Source organism: Oryctolagus cuniculus, chromosome 7 (genome assembly GCF_964237555.1).
Source record: "Oryctolagus cuniculus chromosome 7, mOryCun1.1, whole genome shotgun sequence".
In the NCBI taxonomy this organism is placed as follows: Eukaryota; Metazoa; Chordata; class Mammalia; order Lagomorpha; family Leporidae; genus Oryctolagus; species Oryctolagus cuniculus.
In genome coordinates this window covers 70,024,067-70,029,832 of record NC_091438.1, presented here as the reverse complement: position 1 = coordinate 70,029,832, position 5,766 = coordinate 70,024,067, and positions in this window count along the sequence as shown.

Sequence of the window (5,766 nt, the reverse complement as noted above, 5' to 3'; positions counted from 1 at the left end):
TCTTATTCTCACTCTTATATTTAACAGGGATCACTTTCAGATAAAATTTAAACACCTAAGAATAATTGTGTGTTAATCACAGAGTTCAACCAATAGTACTAGAACAAAACAAAGAGAAAATACTAAAATGGATTAAGTATTACATTGTACATCAACAGTCAGGACAAGGGCTGATCAAGTCACTGTTTCTCATAGTGTCCATTTCACTTCAACAGGTTTCCCCTTTGGTGCTCAGTTAGTTGTCGCCGATCAGGGAGAACATATGATATTTGTCCCTTTGGGACTGGCTTATTTCACTCAGCATGATGTTTTCCAGATTCCTCCATCTTGTTGCAAATGACCAGATTTCATTTTTTTTTTTTTTACTGTTGTATAGTATTCAATAGAGTACATGTCCCATAATTTCTTTATCCAGTCTACAGTTGATGGGCATTTGGGTTGGTTCCAGGTCTTAGCTATTGTGAATTGAGCTGCAATAAACGTTAATGTGCAGGCAGCATGTTTGATTGCCAATTTCATATCCTTTGGGTAAATTCCAAGGAGTGGGATGGCTGGGTTGAATGGTAGGGTTATATTCAGGTTTCTGAGGAATCTCCAGACTGACTTCCATAGTGGCTTAACCAATTTTCATTCCCACCAACAGTGGGTTAGTGTCCCTTTTTCCCCACATCCTCTCCAGCATCTGTTGTTGGTAGATTTCTGAATGTGAGCCATTCTAACTGGGGTGAGGTGAAACCTCATCATGGTTTCGATTTGCATTTCCCTGATTGCTAGTGATCTTGAACATTTTTTCATGTGTCTGTGGGCCATTTGGATTTCCTCTTTTGAAAAATGTCTATTGAGGTCCTTGGCCCATCTCTTAAGTGGGTTGTTTATTTTGATGTTGTGGAGTTTCTTGATCTCTTTGTAGATTCTGGTTATCAACCCTTTATCTGTGGCATAGTTTGCGAATATTTTTTTCCATTCTGTCGGTTGCCTCTTCACTTTCCTGACTGTTTCTTTTGCAGTACAGAAACTTCTCAATTTGATGCAATCCCAAATGTTAATTTTGGCTTTGACTGCCTGTGCTTCTGGGGTATTTTCCAAGAAGTCTTTGCCAGTACCTATATCTTGGAGAGTTTCTCCAATGCTCTCTAACAATTTGATGGTGTCGGATCGTAGATTTAAGTCTGTAATCCATGTTGAGTGAATTTTTGTGTAAGGTGAAAGGTAGGGGTCTTGCTTCATGGTTCTGCACATGGAAATCCAATTTTCCCAGCACCATTTATTGAATAGACTGTCCTTACTCCAGGGATTGGTTTTGGATCCTTGATCAAATATGAGTTGGCTGTAGATGTTTGGATTGATTTCTGGTGTTTCTATTCTGTTCCATTGGTCAAATCATGCCAGGGGATCCCAATACAATCCCATCAAGGTGGCATGTACCAATGCCATCTCACTAGTCCAAGTGATCAATTTCAGTTCACAATTGATCACACTGATACGTCTAAGAGTCAAAGGGATCACACAAACAAGCCTAGTGTCTGCTAATACCAGCTGATAGAATCAAAAAGGGAGAGAACGATCCATCATGGGAAGTGGGATACACAGTAGACTCATAGAATGGCAGATGTCCTAAATAGCACTCTGGCCTCAGAATCAGCCCTTAAGGCATTCAGATCTGGCTGAAGAGCCCATGAGAGTATTTTAGGCATGGAAAGCCAAGACACTCTGGGGGGGAAAAAAAAGAAGACCTAAATGGAAGATCTCTGTGAGTGAGATCCCAGTAGAAAGAACGGGGCCATCAAAGAAGGAGGTACCTTTCTCTGAAGGGAGGAGAGAACTTCCACTTTGACTATGACCCTGTCAGAATAAGATCAAAGTCAGTGAACTCAAAAGGCTTCCATAGCCTTGGCAACTCATGACTAGAGCCTAGGGAGATTACTGATGCCATAAACAAGAGTGTCAAATTGTTAAGTCAACAACAGGAGTCACTGTGCACTTACTCCTCATGTAGGATCTCTGCCCTTAGTGTGTTGTCCAATGTGAAGTAATGCTATAACTAGTACTGAAACAGTATTTTACACTTTGTGTTTCTGTGTGGGTGCAAAGTGATGAAATCTTTACTTAATATATACTGAATTGATCTTCTGTATATAAAGAGAATTGAAAATGAATCTTGATGTGAATGGAATGGGAGAGGGAGCGGGAGATGGGAGGGGTGTGAGTGGGAGGGAAATTATGGGGGGGAAGCCATTGTAATCCATTAACTGTACTTTGAAAATTTATATTTACTAAATAAAAAATAAATTAAAAAAGAAGAAAAAAATAAATATGTTAATTCCAAAAAAAAAGAAAAAAAAACAAAGCAAAATGCCTTTTTAGACTTACAAAGGCTGAAAGAATTAACCACCAATGATCTGCACTGAAGGTGGGTGTACAGGGAGAGGCAGGGGTGATAGAATCAGGAACAGGCCCGTGCTGCTGTGGGGAACCTAGGCTCGGAGTCTTGGCAAAGACCTGAAGCGAGCACACAGTGAGGATGGTTTTCTTTTCATAAAACATTAAATTGGGGGAAGAGAGCAAACTATAAAGAAAATACAAAAAGAAATTCATCCATGGTAATCCTGGAAATTGCTTTCTAAGGTAGTGTGTGAACTTTGCGTTAGGTGATGCAGAAGAGATTCGTTCTAAAAAAGTCAAGAAAATAGCTCAACTGGGTTAGATCATGCTAAAAGGAGATAACATTACTTTGCTACAAAGTGTCTGCAACTAGAAATGATAAATGAAGGGAGAAATTGTTGAGAAGGCAATACAGTGTTTTTATGTTTTTTTTAAAGGTATCCTTTATTGACAGTGTAGTTTTGATAATCCTTATATTATTACAAGAACACAATGAAAACTGTGGGATTTTTCTTTTAAAAAATTCATAGATGATTTTCAACACCATTTGGGGACTTTTTATTTGAGTGCAAAAATAGACATGGATAAGCAAATATTCTCAAAATAAACTTGGGATCACATCTATATGTTTGTGTCTAGTTTTTATTTGCTTGTTTTCCCCTTTATAGATTACGGAGACTTCTCATTTAAGTATAATTTTTCAGGAATGCTATTTTAAACCTTCCTCCCCAGAACAGAAGCAGAGCTCACTGGGTGACAGCCTTCCAAGCTGCAGGAGACTCTAAATCCCTTGGGGGAGGCAGAGATCAGACAGCATTGTAGCAGAGATGAAGGCTGCATTGTTCTGTTATGGACAGAGTTTTTCCAGGCCCCACCTCGTGATGCTGCAAGAAACCTGGCTTGCTCCTTGAAAGGACAATTATGTGACCTCTCTCATCCCTGAAAGCGTTGAAGACAGAGCACCCCAGGAATGCAAAGAAGAAAAGCAGAAGGAGAAGCTGAGCAGGAAGAGAAGAGAAGAAATAAAATCCAGAGACAGTCAAGTTTGTTCTGTGTCATTTTGGTTGATTTGCCTGCTTGTTTTAAGAGAAGCAGTTGGCATGAGAATCTCAATTAGATCCACCTGGGAGTCAGGGGGCCTGGGGTACTCTGCTCGTTTGGCTTTGTTAGGGATTCTGCCAACAAAACACAAACAGCAAAAGCCGCCTTCCCTCATGCAAATGTAGACAGTGCAATGTCACGGACAGAGAACTTCAGTGAATGATTCCCATTCCCATAGCCCATGGTCAATACCATCTTCTTTCTAAAGGAACAGCCATATTTTCAGCTATCAACTCCACATTTTCATTTACTATTTCACCTTAAATTAAATTTGAATGGCCTCGTTGCCCTACCTCTACTATCCACTCAAGTTCAAATTCCCTGTTTAATATTTTTTAAATTATTGGTCCCTTAAAAAGCATGTATTAAGTGACTACAATGTGGCTAAATATCAGAGAAGAACTAAGTCTTTCTGGACCTGGGGGACTCAGAGCCCAGTTGCAGGGGGCAGGGAAGGTGGCTAAACAGATAGAAGTCTTGCACTAAAATGCAGTTATGCTACGGGGCTATAAAATATCCTTACAGTCCAAATATAACCACCAGTCAACCCCATCTCCATTTCTCAGCCAATACCCTAGACTGAGCCCTGGCCATTTTGTGCCTGGTTGTCAACATGGCTTGTCTGATGGTGCCCCTGTCTCTGGACTTTCCCCTCTCCAATCTATCCCAGCATCAATACCAAACTAACCTTGTACAAAACTTTCAATGACTGAAATGGCTGCTGAATCAGGTTTGTACTCCTCCACCAGGCTCTGGAAGGCCTCATGACTGAGCTGCATCAAGGTCAGCACAGAACTTCCTTACTTGTCTTCATTGGGTCTTTTATGCCTTAGAAAGTGCCATTCTCCTTCCAGCTTCCAAGTTTTTGTTATTCTTGTGTCTTGGACTGTTTTCTTCTTTCCCTCCACTTTTCAGATCCTTCCCACTTTTTCTTTCCCTTCCTTCCTTCCTTCCTTCCTTCCTTCCTTCCTTCCTTCCTTCCTTCCTTCCTTCTTCCTTCCTTCTTTCCTTCCTCTCTCTCTCTTTCCCTCTCTCCCTCTCTCTTTCTCTTTCTTTTCTTTTCTTTCTTTCTCTTATTTATTTGAAAGAGTTACAGAGAGAAGCAGAGCCAGAGAGAGGTCTTCCATTCCACTGGTTCACTCCCCAAATGACTGCAACTACCAGAGCCGAGCTGATCCGAAGTCAGGAGCCAGGAGCCTCCTCCAGATCTCCCATGCAGGTGCAGGGACCCAAGGACTTGGGCCATCTTCTACTGTTTTCCCAGGCCACCGCAGAGAGCCAGATCAGAAGAGGAGCAGCTGGAACTCGAACCAGCGCCCATACAGGATGCTGGTGCTACAGACTGGGGCCTGAACCTACTGTGCCACAGCATCGGCCCACCTTCCCACTTTTCAATACAGCTAAAATCAATCTTCATTTTTGGGAAAAAATTTTTTTTGTTTATTTCTTTGCAAGCAAAGAAAAAGAGAGTGTGAGTATGAGAGAGCAGAGAGAGAGAGAGAGAGAGAGAGAGAAACATTCCTATCTGCTGGTTTGCTCTTCAAATACCTACAGTGGCTAAGTCAGGGCTGGTGCAAAGCTGAAAGCAAGAAAGTCAATCAAAGCCTCCCATGTGGGTGGGTCAATTATTTTATCCTTCAATGTTGCCTCCTAGGAATCACATTAACAGGAAGCTGGAGTCAGGAACCAGAGTCTAGAATTGAATCCAGTCATGTCTATTGTGGGACATGAGCATCTTTTACTTATTTCTTGAATGGCAGAATTACAGAAAAGGAGGGAGAGAGGAAGATAGATCTTCTAGCCACTGGTTCACTCCCCAAATGGCCACAACAGCCAGGGTTGGGCCAGGCTTAACCAGAAGCCAGGAACTTCTTCCAGGTCTCCCACATGGATTCAGGGGCCCAAGCATTTAGGCCATCTTCTGTTGCTTTCCCAGCTACATCAAAAGGGAACCGGATCAGAAGCGGAACAGCCTGTACTTGAACTGGTACCCATTTGGGATGTTGGGGCTGCAGGCGGTGGCTTAACTGGCTGAGCCACAGTGCTGGCCTCCAACACAGGCATCTTAAATGCTAGGCTAAATGCCCAATTCCCGGCTTTTCTTGATGAAACATTCCAATTCTTCATCCCCTGCTTCAATCTTCTCTGAATTTCTCATGCACTATAGATGCCATGTAATAAGAATACAATCAAATGTGTATTTTCTGAATTTTGTTACCTAAAGCTTCAATATCTACATTAGGGTTGGCCAAAATACCTAAACAGTTTACTGCTTCCTCTCAC